This window comes from Bombus pyrosoma, linkage group LG4 (assembly GCF_014825855.1).
Source record: "Bombus pyrosoma isolate SC7728 linkage group LG4, ASM1482585v1, whole genome shotgun sequence".
NCBI lineage: Eukaryota > Metazoa > Arthropoda > Insecta > Hymenoptera > Apidae > Bombus > Bombus pyrosoma.
This window is the reverse complement of record NC_057773.1, coordinates 3,201,800-3,223,936: the sequence shown is the minus strand read 5'-3', so window position 1 is coordinate 3,223,936 and position 22,137 is coordinate 3,201,800. Positions and strand designations below refer to the sequence as shown.

The 22,137-nt window shown below is 37.3% G+C and overlaps 1 protein-coding gene and 3 non-coding genes across 6 annotated transcripts in view; 1 reads left to right on the top strand and 3 right to left on the bottom strand.

The window, feature by feature from the left end:
- The window catches only part of LOC122566840 (mannosyl-oligosaccharide 1,2-alpha-mannosidase IA), a 677,223-nt gene that overhangs the window by 430,911 nt on the left and 224,175 nt on the right, over window positions 1-22,137 (bottom strand). The window lies entirely within an intron of this gene.
- Window positions 6,343-6,414, top strand: Trnae-uuc. Its single transcript has one exon. It is a non-coding gene; the product is annotated as a tRNA-Glu (tRNA).
- Window positions 7,154-7,227, bottom strand: Trnai-aau. The gene has a single exon. It is a non-coding gene; the product is annotated as a tRNA-Ile (tRNA).
- On the bottom strand, window positions 15,263-15,334 carry Trnad-guc. The gene has a single exon. It is a non-coding gene; the product is annotated as a tRNA-Asp (tRNA).

Sequence of the window (22,137 nt, the reverse complement as noted above, 5' to 3'; positions counted from 1 at the left end):
GCCGAACCCCGACTCCTCTCAATTCCATTACGGGGCATTCCAGGTCTTTGATGCACGGCAAATATGCCGTGCAACTGCGTGCTCCTTTTTTTCTCTCCTCTGTATCTCTCTCTATTCTGTGTTTTCTTCGTCTGCCACGAAGAAACGCGCCTTTTAATGCGGAAGACCCTCGAAAGTCTCGTTACCATGTGAGGCCCTCCTCGCCCCAGCAGCAAAGAGAGGGTCTTTTTAACAGTGTGTGCCTTTATAAGAGCGCACGAGTACGGAATATTACGAGGAGAGTGTCGTCCTCTCCGTTTCTCTCGCGTACGAGAGGAGCGTTTCGTGGTGCTCGAAAAGAGCTGGCCGGATAAAGTAAGCACGACCGGGAAACTAGTTTCTTTCCCTCGTTCCACGGCGACGTTGCTGCGACACGCCACGCATTCGACTGATGCGGAATAATAAACTTTGTCGCCGGAGCTCGCGTCTCGCTCGACGACGACGTGCAGGCATCTCGCTTGTTCAAGAGAGAACGTCTCCTTTAATTACTCCCAGCTGCGTGATATTTTTCTTCTGTGCTTCTGTGAAGATCACCGCCTCGCGTCTTTGCCATGGCTCGTACGCCCGCGGAAAGCTTCATCGCTTCCACGTATGGATGTTATTAAATTTTTTGGATATGCGTATTTAAGTGGCGTTTCAGGTGTTGACTGAGTCATTATTTTTACAAAGATGTTTATTACGGAGATAAAAACAAAGAAAGACGTGACACCGATATTTAGGTATCTTTGAGATAAATGAAACGAATACATAAAATTTTATAGAACACCTGCAATATACACAGGCTATAAAACGTATTTGTGTAAAAACGTATAAGGCTATATGAAAATGAAACGTAGAATCTGCCAAAAAAAATACGCTTCATTGGAAAACCAAGGTACGTTCAAATAGTTTTTTTTTACAGACACGGTATAGATAACAATTTTCTACGGTGTTTCACGAGTCTGTATATTTGTACTATTAAAAGTGATTTAAAAACGACTATGAATGAGCGAAGCACTGCATAGTCAATGAAAATCCCACGATCCAGCATCCACTCTTAAACTCTTCGCAAATCTGAAGCCTGCAGCACTACCGGCAACATCACCTCTTTCGATCCCCTGAATTTTCCAAATGAAACAATACTTGGCGTAAACACAGCTTGCGAGCTTCGAGTAATTTAATCAACCGCTGTGCTGGTATTCTCGAGGTGGAAGCGTCGATATGGCTTAAGTCTCGTTAGACCGCTAATAACGGTATCCCGTAACTCGCGAGCGTGATCTAAAGCGATACGCCGCTTTATTAGCTCTACTCGCTGCGAGATGAGTGCAATATGGAGAGAGATTTAATCGCGAGCGAGCGAGCGAGCGAGCGGCTTTCCGAGATCCCCGTAGAAATCGTAATGATTCGTTTAGACCAAGCGAACGAACACTCGCTGTTCCTCCACTACAGTAAAATCTCGAAATGAAAGTAATAAAATTTCGCCGTTTAGCGATCGCTCGACGAATCAGAGGTCAAACGTACGAATTTATTAAATTTTATGAAAGCGAGGGGAGAACGAGCCTTCGCTGGCGGAAATCTCACGGCGGTAAGAGGAAAATTGATGCGGCCGAGACGGAGGAAAAACAACTCACGTGGGATGCGTTTGCTCTCGGGCTTCTAGCTACCAAGATAAAAGAGACGATTTTGAAACGCGATGGGGAAAGTTTCACGATGAGCAAATTACGAGCAAAGTAGCGAAGTGAATGCATACTGTACAGGCTGATTTTGAAGCGAATTATTTTGAAGCAGTTTGACGTGAAGGTGTTGGTGAATGGCGAAACGTTTAGTTAGGTGGGATTTTCATGTTGAATAAGAGAAGAGGAATCAATTAAATGAAGTTGCAATGGAGCGTGTGTATGTGCGTGCTTGATGAGGAGGGAGGTATAATGCAGTTTGATGAATTTGATGAAGTTCCCACATGGAAGAGGTGCAAGTGATATGAAGTTGATCGTGGAGAATTGTTCGAGAAAATGGAAGTTAGTTTGGAAGTCATTTTTCCTTTAGTGAAACATCTAGTAGATTCTTAAAGAGTGAATTTCCAAAAAATTGAGCAATTCTCTTGTTTGGAGAATTATAATTTACAAGCTTCTTTTGGATTAATAAGACTAATAAGATTAATTAATTAATAAGATTAATAGAACATTTAGAAGAAGAATTTTTTATCCATTATAACAACCACATTTTATTCACAAGAAGATCTTTCAAGCACGATTCACACTTGACTAAAGTAAAATATAAAATAATGTAGAATATAACTTAAGGGTACAGATATAAAAATATCAACTATAATAGAGATAATAAAATCCAATGTAGTACACCGACCGTGTTGAACAAAACAGACTGTCAGAATTCCATCTTTTTATTTACCACGATATAAAATCTTTTTCCTGAATAAATGGCAGTTTCGAAGACTAATTGTTCAATAGAATCAGCCCGTACACCGAGCATAACAAAAAGCTTTCCACTTTGGAAACCCGTGCTCCCCAAAGATCGTGACGGGTGCTTTTTGCCATAGTAAGGTTCTATTCTCGTGCAGGCAGAGGAAGGAAGCATGAGAAAGCGTAGGTGGAAGACAGGAGCGTGTAAAATTGACGTATGAGACATGATGATCGATAGAGGTCTTCGGAATAAACTGCATGAGGCTTACACGTACGAAGAGAGCGAGGATGTGTTGAGAAATATGCAATTCTGATAGAAATTTGCAAGCTTCCACAATGTTAAGGAAATTTCCGTCCAATCTATCTTCGATTAAGCAAAGAAGATATCATAAAACAATGTATCTTTATTCGAATTTTGACATGATATTTAAATATAAAAGTATGCTAGCTGTTCTACTAGCATTAAATGATAGCATTAAATGATTATTTGACTTGGAATACTGGTATGACACATTAAAATTTCTTAAGTTTTGGGTTTGCAATTGTACCGTTTAACATCGTATCTTGTATATATACTGTTATAGAGTCCTATATAAAATAAAAATACGATTTTATTTAATTAGCAAGTAAAAAATCTGTACACATTATCGCAGCACACGGAGCACGAGTATGTAAACCCAATTCATGCTAGTTACTAGCATCGTTAATTTATACCTGAGCTTACTAGATCGAAAACTCGAATAACTTTTTACAACTCATTACATGCATATTACACAGTACCGTGACATATGGATGAAAGTTAAATAAACACTCGAAGAAACGCGTGTGCACGCCGTGTATAACGCGTGCAAGTAATGTGATCACATAAATTAAATGAGCGCACTGCGCAATCTTCGATTTTCCAGACATAAAAACTGAAGTCTGAAAACGTAGGAAAGAATAATAAAATAGAAGAAAAAACGAAATAATCAAGTCCTTCTTACACGATAATTAACCAATTAACGTTAATGATTTGACAAGATAAAAGTTAGATCATAAAGTTCTTTTTCAAAAGTTCGCAGTATGTGAAAGCAGTTCATTAAAAAAATGAATATCTCTTTGAATATATATGTATTTCATTATTTTTAGTAAGCACTCGTAAGGTTAATACTAATAACTTGTGGTTTATAAATTAAATAATAACATTAAATAATTGAATCGTATAAGAGGGGTTGAGAATACATTAGCTTTCCCGCGAATTCATAACACGAATTCCTTTCACAATAATATCGTGAAACTATTGCGAACACACGGTCCGTACGAGTCGATGGAAAAATGATCGTTCTACGAGAGACAGGGCGAAGTGTCGTGCACACCAGCAGCTTCCATAAAATCGGCTGCTAGCTATGAGAAAAACATTTTCTCGCAGGCGTACGCGATGAAACGACGCTGCCAGACGCTCACCGCCACGAGAATACGAATATGCGTCTTTAATGACGTAATACCCGGGAAATACATCGGCCAAGGCGATAAATTCACCGAGGAATAGATTTGATCTGTTCACGTGAACCACTTTCGAATGATCTATGCGACGAACGAGACGGTGATTTAAGATAGAAGGTTATGGAAGATGCGCTTTGGTTGAGGAATGTGAAGTTATTGAATATGAACGAAATGTATGTAGCTGAAACGTTGATCTTTCTTCATGAAAGATCAGAATAAAATGGAGAAGGCAAAAGGCTATTTACATTGCGCATAAGCAGGCATTGTGGAAAACAGCTAACAGATGAGGAAATAGAAATAACATTACAAAACGAAAACTATTATGTTTCAAAGATAGCTAATCCGCAAGTTATTGCTAATTTACTTCGAAATTACGTGGTGGACGATCCAAAGCTTGAAGTACTCGCGAAAAGTGTACTATCCTAAGAGCAGCATCGAAATCATCGATGGCTGCAAGACAGATTGCTGAAGCAGCTGGGATAAAAACGAATATCAGAAATGTCCGACGTGTCCTGAAACAGTGTAAGCATCTGCAGTGGAAGAAACTGTAAAGAAAACCTCCTCTAACAAAGGCACATAAAAGCACAGGATTGCAGTTTGCGGAAAAGCATACGCATTGGAAAAAGAAATAGAAAAAAGTATCGTTTATCGAGGAAAAAAATATTTAATTTGGACAGCCTTAATAAGCAGTATTGTTATTATCAGGATTTGCGAAAGGACACAAAAAACTTGAACTAATACAAAATTTATCGAAATATATTTCTCATAATTTGATAAATATGAATATTATTTATCATAATATATTTATAAGTGTAAACTGCATATCAAAAATATCCGGAATTATTTCAAAATAAATTGAAACATATGCAACACGAATCTCTGGGGAACAATTTATATTTTAACGGGATAACGCGGCGGCCCATGCTGCAAAAGTAATGGAAACATATTTTAAGAGTAATATTACACTTTTGAAATGGCCAGCACGTTCCCCTCATATAAATATAATGGAAAACTGTTGAGGAATCTTGCTAAAGCTGTTTATGCTAAACACAGACAGTTCAATAGCAGAAATCAATTGAAAGAATACATTTTATTAGAACTGGAAAAGAAAAAAAAATTGAAAGCCTTTTTAAATCAATTTCAAAGCGAATCGTTTCAATTATACGAAATTCTAATTCTACATATTATTGACTATCAATTTCTCTCGACGAATATCGACAAATTTTCATTATTTAAAATAGTGTGCTATTAATTTGACGCGTCGCTTTTTCATGATATTTCTGTTTTTATATGCAAAACAAATTTCATATTAACATCATCGTATCTACGTGGCAGAAATTAATGTACAAAACGTACGTATGTATCGAAAAGTAAATTTATATAATTTACAACGTAAATATTTGCAGGGTCTGCAACTATTATTTTATCGCGGACTACGATCAGAGAATAAAGATCGTCGTACAATGTTAATATCAATTTTGAAAGGTTAACAGCAAAAACAGAATAGGCTATCGATCGAAAGAACAGGTATCCTTTCGCACGTGAATCACTTCGTTTTTCATTTCTCGATAGACACGCGAGCAGACTGCTCGATAGAGCTTCATTAAAACTAGTAGCCGGTTGACCGTGTAATTTGTCAACCGTGGATATCCGATAATTGTTCCACCGCGTATCGCTCGTTCCGACGTACGTCCGGCGTCCTTTCCGCTCGAACGATGGACCTTTCCTCGCGACGTCGATACGCCGCGCCATCGATGTTTCCGATGGTAACAAAATAAAAAAAAGGGGGGCAGAGGACTACGAATGGAACAAAAAAACAAAATAAATCAATTATTTGTTGCCAGAAACAATCGACCAATAGCGGGCTGTCGCCAACCGATACGACGCTACGGGGACGTAAACTGTTTTTAAATCCGACGACAGCGGCAGCCACGTTTAAATCGCTGTCCCGGATTTATGGCATGCTACGGGCAGATACAAAAACACGCGTTACAAAAATTCTAGGTGTATAATAGCCGTGGAAACAAAGTGGATGAAACTGTCTCTCTGATTTTTCTTTTTTAAATTAACCCTGTGAGATGGAATGTCGCCATTGTGATGACATTTAAAATTTTTCTTCAAAGTTCGATGTAGCAACAGCGCTGGCATTCCAAGTTTGTCTTCCATTGACTTCTCTATGGTGGTGATGAATATTTATTAATAATGTTCCTATTAGTTAGTTGCTAGTGTCAGCAGAAAAATATGCCGACCACAGAGAGTCGATCGTTTTGATGGTATTTTTAGTTAGGTATTTGTAGCTTCAATAAGTTCAATAGGATTTTATAATTTGGAGTAGTAAAATTATATTGAAAGGTTAATAAAAGAACGAAGCTCGTATGCTTGCTATCTAGAGAAAACCATAACATGAAATACATCTCTCATCTAATCCGGTATGGTCTAGTGGCTAGGATACCTGGCTTTCACCCAGGAGGCTCGGGTTCGATTCCCGGTACCGGAAATTTATTTTGGTCTTTTTTTTCTTTTCTTTTTATATATGAAAACTTTATAATTGATATTATTATTCCTCATTTTTACACTTATTTTGTACTCAAATAAAATTGTTTAATAAAAAATATAATGAAAATTCCAGAATTCCATCTCGTTCTCTCGTTCTCTTTCCCTTATTCTTCAGAATATCTAATTATTACAAACTCAAAATTAATATTGTTCAGGCAACATATTATACTTACTTTTAATTAAATTTATTTTTAATTAAAGCTGTATCAAACTGAGTTTCAGGTAGACCAAGTAATAATGGAACTTCAGACACCTAAATTCATCGGCTAAATAAGCGGGACGTTAAGTCTGGCTAGACGAAAAAACTTTTCCCTATTACGAAAACGATGTCTTCCTCTATACAGGATCGCAAGAAAATACTTCTATTTCAGTTCTCTCGAAACAAGCCATGTCGATCGGGGAAAAGTTACTCAATTAGACACACGAACGTCGTTTCGGAAGTTTCTTTGCACTCGACTAAAACTCAAATTCCTTTCTTACTTCGCACCTCCTTGTGAACGAGCACGTATACACCGCCAAGTTTTCGTATAACGTTACCACCGGGAAACTTTTCGTCTCTGCGCACGAAATAAATCGAAAAATAAAAGGATAAAAATAGCATCGACGTTCGAGAGTGAAATTATAACGAGTAATTCTTTTTTTCTATTAAATGAGAATGAAAAAAAAAAAATAAAAAATTTTGGCCCATGGGGGGATCGAACCCGCGACCTTCGCGTTATTAGCACGACGCTCTAACCAACTGAGCTAATGGGCCATCACGTCTGCTACCGTTTTAAAATGAAAATTCAAGGCAGATAACTATATTTATAGTATTTACTTATTATTGATTTAAGATGAATAATTAATGATTTATAATATACGTATTTTATTTCTTTAATATATGGAACATAGACATCCAAGAGTGTATCAAAAATTCAAGTATAGTAAATCATAGAATACAATATCTCTTGAAATATAATTCTTATCTACAATTTTCTTTAATTAATCAATATTCAAAGAATTCGTGATAAATAATAGAAGTATACAACATATATAGATATTTTTTTTATTATTTAATTTGTATTTTACAATTTGTCCAGCTGGACATTCGGTAAACTTTTCTAGCTTTATTTCTAAATAACATGTGGATGGCTACTCTCAGCGGGATACCATTATGCAACATATATCGCATCAATTTCACTTATAAATTTTTCAACGAAAAATTGCGTGGAAACAGAAAAATATGAAATAACAAGAAAATGAGAACGGTAATGTAAAAAAAATCTACAGTTTGTAAAAATCCAGGTTTCCTTATATACAATCAAAAGTATGCTTTATAATGCTATTTCAAGACGGTCAGTTAACGTCTGACTACAATACGATATGGCCTGCTCGCCGTCACAGAAAAGAATAATCCTGCTACGAAAATGCAAGTGTCTCGTTGCCACGTCCTCCGACCTTCTTTGCCTCTTATCCTATGCTTTTGTATATAGTACAGAGGATACTTCAGCATGACGCATCCTTTCTAGACGTTTTCGAAAACATGCGGTCCGATATGGACAGAGTCACTTATGACTGTCGAAAGTATTGTACTTTATTCTTACAGTGATACGCGTAAAAATATTTAACAAGCTTAATAACTTTAAAGAAATAAACTAACAAACAACGTTTAAACGAATATAAGAATGCTACATGAAGCTCCATAACCTTCAACATCATAAAAATTACCTGGAACGCTCAAGCTTCTCAAGTGCAATAAAGGCCACGCCTCGTCCGAAAACACAACGGAGAGGTGTAAAAAACTTTGGAAACGCTCCTAAATCTCCAAGTATCCCTATAAAGCATGACAAACATCTGAAACGATCCGAACGCAAGGTAGCTTCCACGCGCGCACGCCGGAAACACGAGAAAATGGCTTTGGAACTCTCAGAGAGAAGCGCTTCGAGCGTGGCATTATACCTACATCGCGCGACGTCTGATAAGAAACTTTAATAAAAATGTCCCAGACTTCACCTCGAATAATTGCCCTGTTTTCTTGCTATCGCGACGACTTCCTTTTTATTTCGTACTTCTAACGAACTCGAACGTTGGAAACTCCCCTTTATCGCGCCTTACCCCACGGCCAACTGTCGTTTCACCGCTACCCCCCGTGGAAAATATCGTCGACGAGTGAGTCCACGGGTCTGCCATAAACTATTAAGCTGTTGCAGGTGCCTTACACGACCTTATACGACGTCAGCGAACTTTTCTTTCCGGCGTGGTTGGAGACCGGCAGGCAATCTGCCGGCCAATCCCTTGAAGAACTCTTACGTGAGACCACCACCAGGCGATACGTATAGGGTTTAAAGGTCGCTGTCGTTCAACGAGGAGGAAACGCGCGTTCAAGAACGGAAGAAGATCGTTCGACCAATTACTAACTGCGTTTTATCGAACAGGAAGGTCTCGGGTCTAATCATTTCTTTTTTGTCTTTCGACGACTATGTGGTACGTAATTAATCGAGGATGAAAGGTGGTTCCCGCGAGAGATGTAGACGACGTCTGTAAAGAACCTTGGAGAGTTTAGTTTTCTTCTTTTTCGTATAATATATATCGATATATTTCAAATATTGCTGTAAGTAGTTATCTATGACTTTTAAGTTCTATATTGCACTATTGAAATAAGCTGTAACTTTAGGAAATAAAAATACGCAAATGTGCACTCTTCTACGGTAATAGATTTCATGTAACTTACTTACGATAGCAGGAACTGCGAGAAATGAAACCATAATTGCATTTCGCTCACCTGAAACAAAGAAACAAATATATTAATCATAATAACGATTAACGTATCCTTGTCCATCGATATTTAATATAAAAAAGCAATACTTTTATAATTCTACGATACTGAGACTTCTATAATAACCATAGTATTTATCGCATATATCTATTGAAATAATAGCATCTATATCGGGTCCCTCGGAAAACCCTCAGAAAAATAAATATCGAAAATTGAATTCAACATCGATCCACCAAACATGAAACTATCTGCCTGATTCACTTCTATAATAAACATCATCACACATGCATTCCATGAAACGTAAGCTTCTAGACGTATTCCTGATCCTGTCGATTCTGTTTGTTGTACATCCCCAGTGGCTGTTCGTTCAAGGTTCTTTGGCCATTGTCACAGGAAACGAACAACAGACTTGGCGAACTCGCAACCAGGAATGGGATAATTAACGACCGTTCCTCTCTTTCTTTCACGGGCCATTCCGATTCGCATATGGCCTGGCCAAACGGGGAACGGTCAAGAGAAGAGCCATGGGAGCAACATCGTGCAACCTTCGCTACGGTATACCTCTACTACAGCAGAGAGCCGCGGAACAATCAACGAAGGAAGTTTCTACTTGGGTGGCAACACTTCACCTTTTCCCTGGCCGCGCCCCTCTCGTCCACTTAACTCTAGACGCGTGCACGACCGAGAATTAGCACCGCGACCGTGAGACAAATTTTTCGCTCGCGAGCACAACTTTCGCTAATGGTTCTTATCCCCGTTTCTTTTTTGCCAAAGAAGCGATTCTTTCCGAATACGTCAAATAATTAAAGAATGTTTCTGATAGCTGTTTCGACAGCGCTTCGTGGAATGCATGGACCGTTGGAAATGGGAGAGTGTCCAACATGTGAAAATGTATTATACAGGATAAGGCAAATGGACTGTCTTGCACGATAATTTGCTAGCTGATAATATTGGTGAATGGATAATAAGAGAAAAATGTAAAACTGGAAGTCCAACCTAAGCCGATAAGCGAGGATAGTATAGTATTATAGGATATAAGTATAATAAATAATAGATAAAAATAAATATTAGCGAATTGACAAGTTGCAGGTTGTTTCTTCACATTTCTTATTACGTATAACGCAACAGAATTTATTAATGCTATTAATTTTTAATTACCATATGGAGTTTTAATATAACAAAAGTTCGTTCAGAATATTATATTATACGTAACATATAAAATATAATCTGCTTTCGCAGGTTAATTTATTCTTTGCCATTGACAACTTAATTTTTATTGACAACTTAATTTTTAAATCCACATATCTATGTCTACTGTATTACAGAATCGGCAAGCTAATGAACATTTAATATAAAAACTTAAAAATCATAAAATACATACGTGTCAACAGAAATACCAAATATTTTACTCAATCCATTAAGGATCGGTATTTGCGACATGAAAATGCCTCTTAAAAAGTTACTGTCCAGCACATGTATGCAGTTCCCTAATTCAATAAAAAAGAAGCTAACGTTTAATTCCCACGTACCGATACATAAAATTTTATATCTATCCCAAACAACTGAAGAACATCGCGTATCCATCCAAATTACATACTTGATGCGTCTCATACCTCTTCCCTCGTCGATCGATTCCACAACTGACTATCGAAAAACAAACCTAAAGAAATCCTAAATCCTACCAACTACCAATCGCGAGTATCATAAACGCCGGAAGAAAGCATGCAAGCAGCCTATCAATCTCAATACAAACATCCTGTTAATCCTGTTCGGTAACCAAAAAGTGGTAATCAAAAATTGCGCTACCACGAGGAGGAAATTACCCGGGACATTCTCTGACCCTTGTTTCGCGCGACGATCAGCCAGGCTCGTTAACAACTCTCACCATCCGCAGTCCCGTTCGTTTTGCTCCGTTTCTTTGGATAATTGATCGGCAACGCGATCGTAAAACATCGCAATTATTCCCTTAATAAGAAGGCAATAACACTGGTTCGCCGTAATAGGAGTGGCGAAACGACCACGATAAGGGAGTAAAAGGGGCGGAAGAAGCTGCAAGAAATAATGGGGACGCGGCGCGAAGGTCTTGTGCTCGAATGGACAGATTCCATCGTCGTGGACAAAGTTGCCACTGTCATTAAGCTGGACGCGCGTCACTCAACCGAGTCTTCATTCACTCTACTATATACAGGGTGATCCTGTATATTAGTTAACTTGTAGGCAACGTCAGCGATGCAAGTCGATAATATCGTGCCGTTATATGAAGAGTAAAGGGAGAAAAGCACCGAAACGCCACAAGATAGCTTTATCGAGAAAATTAAATTTCAATATTTTGATTCACTAAAAAAGGAACAACATTTAAAAAATTTAACTGCATATTATTCGCAAATTATATCTTAATTAGACACCCTAAAACAAAACGATTGATAGAATGTTAATTATCTTCATTCGTGTTCTGTTGCAGTGCAGAGTGGATTTCCTGTTTTTAACCAGTAGACCAAATCTTTAACGCTATCTTACGGAGACATTTTGAACATTAAAATCACCGTGATTTGGTAGTTTTGCTACTGCAATTCTCAGAGACAAAATATATTACAAAACCAAAGAAAATGAATAGTCCTCGTTTCTCCTCCTATTTTCTATATAAAGATTACCAGAAAAGAATATGATACGTGTATGTATTTGATTTTAACGTAAGTTGTAAATGTAAGCTCTTACATTTTTTGCTCATTACACATTGTCCACAATCCTGAGACATGTTTTTGTTTCTTCATTACGCATAATTCGACGAACATATGTTTCATTTTCGGGACGTTTAAAATTCCATAAAAGATACGAGGAATCATCGATCACAATAAATTTGTACGAAATTTACAACTGTGATCTGTGTTTAACTAGCGAAAGCGTCACCCTGTACAACAGGTGTAACGAACCAAGTTTTGTTCTTCGTCGAAATCAATTCACCCTTCCCGCAAGATTGATCACAAAATGTATCTTCGCTCGAAGATTACAGGCTCCGCCTATAAGGTAAATATTAACAGGGAAGGGAAAAGAGATTTTTCGGGCGTTGTCGTTCGTGGATTGTTATAACAGGGAATATTTACGCGGCACGTCACGTTTTATTTCGTTTTTGCGCGATAGGGTATTACGCGCCACCAATTTTTCAACGACCCGCGCGCCGCTTAATTACTTGCTTGCGATCGCAAGTAATCGGTATCGAAGCGATAAAATTGTCAGGTTAGGGAAGAAATAACACGACAGGATGATAGAGGAGATAGGCGTGTTTTCGATGTTTTTAACCATTCCATTATGATAATATTGGTCGAATAGGTGTGATAGTTGGAAGAAGATTTAATTAAGTTTTAAAATTCTTATCAATAAGTTTTAATTACAATTAATTACTATGAAGGAGAAACTTAATGTGACTTTGTTCGCGACACACAATGCGGCATTCGAATGAGGATTCCAGATAAAGATTAAAAACTACGTATAACGTGCAGTTTTCCTGGAACTTGATATTAGGCGACCCGACGTGAATAAAACTCTGTTTATGAAATCTTTGTTAGTATTTTCCTTACCTTCCTTTGTCATTACGAATGGATTTCATTAAGAAAGTAAAGGATATCCAGCAGTTTGCATGAGGAAAGAACTATATAGCAATGTAATATAATACTTTCTTGACACAGAACAATCAAAGTTACAAGATAACCTGAACCGCTTTTTTTAAATTGCCCTTTAAAGAAAGAAAGAAACATTTTAATTGGAAATTAAAATTATACGTACCTTCATCCAAATTCTAGCGTCTAGTGTAGCAGCAGGCATACTAGTAGAATTGTATAAGGAATGAGCGAGCTAATTTTCAGGTGATCAGGTTCTAATCTACAAACGATTTTTACCATCTCCTCTATCGGTCTTTTGGACTAATTATGGTTTACATTTCTATTGCTTACGTATAATCTGATGATACATATCGTCGACTAATAAGATCAAGATCGCACAGTGTGCATTGCGTTAATTTCATGTATTATCGTTTTTTCTATTTACGAGCATCGAGTTTTAAATACGGATTCTTATCTTTAAATATGGTTCGTTCGTTCGTTGGTAAGCCAACTGGGTCACTATGATAACCTTTCAACAAAACGGCCACTAACTACTAAGCGACCACGTTCCATGAAGCGGAACAACTCCAACTTTGTTCGCAATACTATTTCTGAAACTAACTATTAAGCCAGTGGAATGGTATGTGGAACAGGACGATACGGATTGTTTGTTAAATTGCATTCTTTGAAATGGTTACGATAAGACTTCTAATTTGTAAGATTAGTGCTTACAATTGCATTGGTTAAAGTTTGTCGCGAGTAATGGAAACGTTACAGTAATAAGTGTTTCGTTATTTGCAAGTCAAATATACCTACTTTGACTTATAACGTTTATCACGAATCGATCGCTCATTTTTTATATTTAATAAAAGACGTGGAATTTTATTCGAGAATTTGCCTGAGAACAGCTTTTATTTTTGCTGACATCGTTCCAAAAGATGAAACAAACGAATAATCTAATATTATACTTGTACTAGAGACATTATTGTAGACGTTATAGATTGATAAATCTATCGAAATATTTCTCGAATTCTTGGAAATGTAGAACGGTACGAAGATTGGGCTGAGATAACGTAACTCTGTAAGTTTATTTATATATCGTGAGAAAATACGTTTGTCTAAGAAGAATATCACGCACCTGTGATTCAGTAATTAAATTGTTACACGTACAAAATTACGCAGAGATCCTCAATCGCGGACAACGCTATCGCGAAATCCAACCGAAAACAAACTAAACCTCTTATCCTCACGATCCTGCGCGATCAACGATCGGCGGTCTGTTCCGGGTCCGCGTCGAGCCTCTCGAAAAAGCCAATTCTGTCCGGCCAGTTAGCCGACAATACCGCAAATTGCGACCGCGTTGTTCGTCCAACGTGGCCAACAAGACTCTCCCCGTAAACGAGATTTATTGAGCGAAATGATCGCCGGAGGCGGCCGAAATTAAGGCGGATTCACGAGGTGTCCCTCGGTCTCGCGGCTCCACTCCAAAGGGGCGTATACATACGCGGCCCTCGATCGTTGCGTGCAACGAGGGTGTAATTCAAAAAAGGCCGCGCGCCACTAAATCTAGCCCCGATTAAGGCTTATTACGGGTAAACACGATCAGGACCCCGAAGTCGGTTTCACTGGGGTGGAAAGGAAGGAAGAGCGGAAGAGACGGGGGAAGGGACTTAAAGGAGAAATGATGTCTCGCTGCGACTTCGAGACTCCAGGGGGGATCCTTATGGGTGCAATTACATCCAGCTAATTACGTTCTTCCTCTTGGAAACCGTGGCTTTCTCATTCACATTGATACAAGGGTTTTACCGATACCACGCATCGATCTGAGGCAACGAGACGCTCGTTATTATCTACGAGGCATATAATAGTCTCTTTCTCTCGCGTAAGCAGATATATAATATCGATGATTATAGTAATTTACTGAGTTATACTACACGTGGATATTACGAGAGAATTAACGAAGGTTTCGTGAGGAGCTGTCGTTTCATGGTGACTTCTCGCGATTTCGTTTGGAATTTTATGGTACGATGTATGAAACTGGGTGGATAATCATGTTTTATGCGTATTTTGTTTGGTGGATGACGCGGTGTGATGAAGAATGTGGTTTTGCAACGAGACAATGTCGAGGAACATTGGTCTTAATTTTGTTATCGAGGAAGTTTTAAAGAGATTATTATAAGCATAGATTGTTATTACGCTATGTGTTTCGTCCATTTGCCTTCAGCTGATTAAACGACGTCAGTCAGTCGGGTGAAATTCAAGGTGAATATAATGGAAGAATTTTTGATGATTCTGAAGAGTCTTTTCTTTTTCAGAAGTTTTACCTTTTTTTCTTCTGTTATCAAAAATTTGCTATTCTATGAATATTTACAAATTTATCAATATGCATAAGATATATAATTACATCATCATTGTTAAAAATAAAAATATTTCTCTCTCTCCCCGTCGGGGAATCGAACCCCGGTCTCCCGCGTGACAGGCGGGGATACTGACCACTGTACTAACGAGGATTGGAATGACAAATCCACCTACTTTATGAGTTATCAATTTATCCATACACGTGTAATTATCTGATTGTGTAATAATTCTATATTGGCGAGTATCCGACGTTGTAACATTTTATTATTTCACGACACGCTATTTAGAGCTATTTGAGTCCGTAATTCTAATGTTTTTCACTATTTTTGTAATAAACAATTTATTCGCTTTGCAATCATATCAAAATGGATGATTTTCATTTGTTACATTTATTGTATATTAAAAACTCTTCTTAAATTCAATCGCTCCAGCAACTAAACATTTCTATTAAAATATAAACAATTTCAGAAACAGTTCCTCTAATATTAATAATGCAAATATATTGAAAATATACAACAAATATTAGTAACAAGCTACATCACTGCTACGACTGTCAGGAAGGTTCTACTCGATTTTTTTCCTCGCATCAACCTATGGTTCTTAAAAGGAGAACGTAGGGAAAGGTAAAAGGAAGGACTGCCATGCAAGCGAAAACGTCTAATGAAATTGACGAGTGAGAACATGCAGAAACCAGATGTTCAAAGACTGTCACGCGATGACCGAACCGTCTATCTGATCCATCACTGGACAAATCGATTGCATCTGCAAACTTGTATAAGTATAATCAAAGTTATCTAGATATAGATAAACCATTTAGATATAATAGAACCAGAGATTCTTATACATACGTAAAATACTACTAAATGAAATATATCTACATATTTTTAAATTAGTCAAACTCGAAAATGGTATCCCGCTTGGAGTAGCTATCCACATGTTATTTAGCAATTAAGTTAGAAAAATTTACCAAATGTCCAGCTAGATAAATTATAAAGTACAAATTAAATAATAAAAAGAAAAATATTTTTAAACGATCATCCGCGTCGACGGCTCTACGTTTTTTCTCCGTCAAGGTTGCAGGATAGTCAATCTGCTTGACTCACGACGCATTACTGACTAATTTATGGCACCCTCAAGTGTCTTTTCTTCCCGAGTCCCATTGTATAGTCCCACAACAAAACTGAATGATCGTTCCAAAAGCTTGAAGCTTTACGTTTATTATATTTTTATTATTTTTGTATTTTCTTGAAAGAAACAGAATTTGTATGTTATTTTGTTATTTTTATTCTATTATTCTTTTTTTTTATTCTTTTATACTTCTCTGCATTTGCATGAGACATTTGACAGGTTCTTGTAACACGTATCTATCAATAGCATGCGAATGGACATGTTTCTAATTGTAACGTACAATTTTTGAACTGGTATTTCTAGTATCGTAGAGATTTCGCTGTAAAACGGTGGATTGTGCTCTATTATGGAAGGAGCTTAATTTCCATGAATCGAAACGCATCGATCGTTTCCGTGAGACAGACGAGCCAATGCGTGATATAAAACGGCACTCTGATCGAGGTCGACAAAAGTCGCGTCGTCATTCATTTAGCATTCGCGATACGTACGTTCCATCGGCGTCGTGCACAGTTTAGTTAATTGCGCGGGAATTTATCATGCGGAGGGGTAGAATCGTCGAATGGAAGGGAGACAGCTGGCGAGGGATTACTACATGTACGATTACGCCTGTTTGATATGCCGCGACACTCAAAACTCGTACATCACACTTAATCGCTGAATATGGAACAGTCAACCCCGATAGCCGCATCCAGCATGCATATTTAGACTGCAATTATAGCCCTCAGCTATTGTCGGCACGCACGCTGCTGCAAATTCTCCATTGAGCCCTACCATTGTTCCTTTGTTTCCCTTTTTTACTTTTTTCTTCTTTCCTCTTTGATTATCAACGTCTTGTAGTGCACTTAGAACCACCATGTACTCTTTAATTCAGCTCTGCAATGTAATTTATAAGTACGTGTATGAAAGAGTTTCTTTTAGCACGATTCAGTTTGTTGAAAGAGAGAGAGAGAGAGAGAGAGGGAGAGAGAGAGAGAGAGAGAGAGAGCAGCGAAACAACAAATTTGTTCATCCAAATAAAATAAAAGTTCGAGGCTTTGATCGTTTAATCTGTTTAGACGTTAAACCTCAGTTTGAACGTCGAAAGTAGTCACGTCGGCAATTCATCGTTCCATAATCTCACTGCATATTAAGGAATTGATCAGTTGGAATGAATGCGGTTGATGATGACTGATACGGTACGAAATGAACAAGGATTCAATTACGTTATTAATAGCACTAAGTTTATTATTCGCTATAAATTACGTGACAGCGATTTATATTGTTAAAGTATAAAGTATATTTAAGTGCAAAATATATACATTAGAAACTACACGGTACAAACAATACAGAAACAAACATGGTACATAATATTCGAAGAATTAGAGACAATAAGAAAATAAATGATAGCTGTTCGGACCGTGATTGATTGATAATGCAGACGATTTGCATTAAAATAGGACATTAACCCGGTGATTAATACGAGTTAAAGTAGTTACGAACGACTGGCAATCAATTTTACGCTTTGTCACATTATTTAGACTGATACGAAGCGGAAGAATAATGTTATATTCCTTACCCTATTTCAATGTTCCGATAACAAGAATAATAGTTCCAATGATATAACATTAAATTCATAATCATCTTTGAAGTTTATCGGATCTAGTCATAGTCTTTCTTTAAACAGAATATTTTTTTAACGTAAATGAGTGTATACTTAACGAGGAAGTTTGACAAAAGTTAATGCCCTTTCGTGCTATTAAATTATGTTTAATTATTACGTGCAATGCTTTACTGTTATTCCCGGGGCACCGAAATTGCTACAATATTCAAGCGGTAATTACCCTCGTTGCTGGAATCAGCCTTTCAGATTGATGCGTTTCGCTCGTTACAGGTCATAAAATTGCAGTAACAGATTCAACGTCATATCGCGTAAATCGTTCGGTCAAACTGCTTTTGTTCGAGCTGCAGATCACATTTCTGTAATGACCCTTTTATTAGTACATTCGTTTAATCGACAAATTAATAAAAGCTGAAATTAAAGGAAGCACGCAATCATTGAAATACGTATAATTCAGGTACGTAATGTTGTTTAAAATATCTCCGAGGTATATTGAAATCTATTAAATATTTCTTTTTATCAAATCTCGAATTCAAAGTATGAAAAATGTAATATTAATAATATTTGTCATGTATTAACTCACATTTTCTCTACTTACATACTTTTTATTGAAAAAAAAAAAAATTGTAAGAAATAGAAAAATAATGGCTGGAATAACTGAGTTATAATCCAGATCCAGTACAATTTCACGTATCTTTGAGAGGTATTGAAATTCGTGTCTTTCTATATATTCTTTCATCAAATTTTTTTCTTTAACCCCCTACGTTTCATTCACTATGGTATTATAGTATTATGCTTGTTGTGTACTAACCTAACTTTCATTTCCCCAGCTTTTTGTACATTTTAAGAAAATACTACTGAAAGTTCCTGGTTTTGATGCATTTGCCTCTGAAAAGGTCAAACCTTCGTATTCTTATACTATTATGTTCTTATACTATAATATTATAAAATTATACGTAATATCAACCTAATCAAGAGAATCAAGTCACTATTAATGAATTTCAAAATTCCACAGCTTTAATACGTATCACGTAACTGAGGAGATTGATAGCGTTACTAGAGAAAGATAGATTTAAAAGATTTCACATTTATACAACAAATTAACGAAACCACGAGAGCGATACTTCATCGTTGTAACACATTTTTCTAAAATTTAGAATTTTTCAAGAGATCCAAGAGGTAAAAGTAGCTATATTGACCATCGAAAATTTGCAAGCAAGAGAAACTTTTCCAATTATCCGTCCACAACAGCCCCTGGAGAATCCTCGAAACACTTCCTTCGTTAAACTTCGTTTCAATTAAACGGAGATCTTATCTCTGGAGGATCGAGCATTCACCCCCCGATCGCGTCGAACGGCGACTCGCAAATCTATCATCGGGACAGAGGCAATAAACGAAAAGAAACAAAGTTTTGGTATGTGAAACGGGTTCCTGAAGCGAGTGAAAAAACGAAACGAAAAAGATCAGGGGAAAAAAAGGAAGACAGGAGAGGAGCGAAGAAAAAAAGGTGGGGAAGCAACCGGCAGAAGCCGAAGCGACGAAGAGGGGGAACGATCAGTGGAAGAAAGAAAGAACGCCTCGTCCTCGTGTCACCGCACTCAATAACACGCGGGTAATCACGATTTAATGGCTCAATAACGTCTGCCACAGCGCCCCGCCACGGACCCACGAAACAATTTATCGGCCCCGCCAGTCAATAAATTCAGCTTTTGAGTTGTATACGGGGGCTGCGCGGGCCCGCGCGCGCGGCACGCTTAAATCTCAAAGCGGACGCATCGAATTCGGGACGACGAATCCGAAAATGACGCGTATAAATTACGCCGGAGATAAATATCCGTTTGGACGGCCATTCCGCCAGCGGAGGACCATGACCCATCCTTCTTCCTCGATTTCGCCGCTGCGAATTTATACGACGCGCCGTTTCTCCGCCGTTCGATGGAACCGTCGCGTTTCGCTAGCCGTCGAGGGTGAAAACGACGACTTTCTGTTTCGGGGGCATTGCGTTAATCTGCTAATTAGAGTAAAAGAGTTCTCTTCTCGGTTTTGTGCGATGTTTGTATTTTGGTCCTTTATGTTTCATATGGTTTTACATGTGAATAGGTATTGTTAAAATGTAGATACCTTTTGAATATTTGGATGTAGTATTCAATATAGTTTTAGGTACAGAGAAAGAATAACATCACACCCGAACCGGCTGGCTGCGGAAACGATCAACACAACAAGCATAGAAAGAAGACTGAAAAGGAAACACCCAGCAGATCTCACAAAGGATATAACCTAATAAACACGAAGATGGTACCCCGCTGGGGGTAGCTACCCACACGATAATCAAACAGCTAAAAAATTTCACCAAATGTCCAAATTGGACAAATTGTGAATGTAAATTATTAAAAAAAAAAAAAAAAAATATAGTTTTAGCACCCTTTGTATATTTCAAGCTATTTTTAATAATATCGTAAAGAAGGAAGATACAAATACGAAGTAGTGAACAGAATCAAGGTAAAATTGAAATTGAAATTAATTCATCTTTGTTACTATTTATATTTGCAACTAATAATACAAGAGAGCTTTTAATTTAATCATTTTTAGCAAACAAGAAGCAACTTTACTAACAAAGATAGAGAATTCCCAGGGACTACTTAACATCTTGCATAGAAGAAACAGCAAAATAGCTTCCGCATAGTTTTGTCAATGAAGTTTCTATTCTATCTTCTTCGCTTGGTTCGCAGATGTCTATTTTTTGTCTACTATGAGTAGAGCTTCCTCTTTCTATACAGCCATTTGTTTCTCTGCAGAAAAACTGGAAAACGAGTCCCGGGTAAACGTAGGTTAAGGCTTCCACCACTATAACAAGGAGCGTATATAACACATTGAAAAGATCCTTCTTTTTCATCTATACTTCTTTCATCGTATCGTCGACATTTTTACGTGGAAGTTATCTTCGAAATTTTTTTCTGTTCAATTTTATTGTTACATTTTTTACACCATCGACAGAAAGACATTGTCTGGAATGACAAGATTAAAGGGATATGTTTTCATCCAGCTTCGAAAAGGGAGACATAATTTATCGCGCGCTTCACCAAGTGTTATGTAGATAGTGTCAGAGCGCTACATCATTCAAACGTGTTTCAAATATGTATCTCTGTTTCGTATTCTATTCAGGAAGCCGTTTGATATTTGTTTCATTTCTCACATGAATCTGAATAACGAATCTGAAATCAATAGAAGAATTTTTATTGACAGACATATTCAACCATTGGTGCACCGTTATATTAAAGAAGATACTACCGAGTATAAAAATTAATTAATTCCGCTACTTTCTTAATTAAGCGTATTCGCGTCTCGCAGAATGTAAGTACATACTTCTAGTAGTAAGTACTTACTTCTCAGCATCATTCGGATATATACAGTTTTCGACACGGCGATGTAATTTCATTGAAACCACGTGCGCGCAACGATGTTTATAAACCGTGATTCACAGGGTATTTCACGCGTTACGTTCATATCCCGCGTTATTTTACGGCAGTAATAGTCTACTAAGTGAACACCGGAGCTGTTCGTTAAATCCAGGGCGAATATAAACCGGCGTTATAATGCCGGCAGTTTCTCGAACGCGAAAGACGAAGCAAACGGGTCATTGGTGGCGGAATCATTAACAGCTGTCGCCAGTTTCGATACTGCCGGCATAGAAAGCCAATTCCGCGCTTCTGTTCTTCATCAGGTCCGGCCTAACTTAATACAGCGGTCGTTAAAAATTGCCAACGACATGTTTATTAGTTCGTTAAGATAAATACGGGACGATATACGGTACAATGGCGCTGGAGCTATAAAACTTCATCCACGGTCTTGTCGATTGAAAAGTTTACGACTCAATTGCTTTGATTCTAAACGTACGATAAAAATTAATACTTTTTAATACTTTCTCAACTATCTTTTACTACCTTTATTGTGTACTAAAATTAACGTAGCATTTTTATCTTCCTCATTTTAAGACTACCTATGTATATGTTAGTCGTAAGTATATTTAATAGTATTTAATTATAATTATGCTTTAGAAATATCAATATGAATTTGAAATAACGTCATATGACAGTTAATAGTTGTTTTAGAAATTTCAGTAGAAATGAGCAAGACGAAATTTCAATCTTATCAAAACGGAAATCCACGACAAAAAAAGAATATAAAAGCATGGAAATATGTATATTTTAGATACGATGAAAAGATAGTTTC